The 410-nt window shown below is 44.6% G+C and overlaps 1 pseudogene; it reads left to right on the top strand.

Moving 5' to 3' along the window:
• LOC104991396 overlaps positions 1 to 410 on the top strand; it is a 4251-nt pseudogene that overhangs the window by 1982 nt on the left and 1859 nt on the right.

The following is a 410-nucleotide window of genomic DNA, read 5'->3' as shown; positions in this document are numbered from 1 at the left end:
GGCATCTGGTCCCATCACATCATGGGAAATAGATGGAGAAACAGTGGAAACAGTGTCAGACTTTATTTTTCTGGGCTCCAAAGTCACTGCAGATGGTGACTGCAGCCAGGAAATGAAAAGACGCTTACTCCTTGGAAGGAAAGTTATGACCAACCTAGATAGCATATTCAAAAGCAGAGAGATTACTTTGCCAACAAAGATCCGTCTAGTCAAGGCTATGGTTTTTCCTGTGGTCATGTATGGATGTGAGAGTTGGACTGTGAAGAAGAAGAATTGATGCTTTTGAACTGTGGTGTTGGAGAAGACTCTAGAGAGTCCCTTGGACTGCAAGGAGATCCAGCCAGTCCATTCTGAAGGAGATCAGCCCTGGGATTTCTTTGGAAGGAATGATGCTAAAGCTGAAACTCCAG

The sequence above is a fragment of the Bison bison genome, unplaced genomic scaffold, assembly GCF_000754665.1.
Source record: "Bison bison bison isolate TAMUID 2011002044 unplaced genomic scaffold, Bison_UMD1.0 scf7180017864190, whole genome shotgun sequence".
Classification (NCBI taxonomy): Eukaryota; Metazoa; Chordata; class Mammalia; order Artiodactyla; family Bovidae; genus Bison; species Bison bison.
Note: the sequence above shows the minus strand (reverse complement) of the source record. Positions and strands in the feature narration are given on the sequence as shown.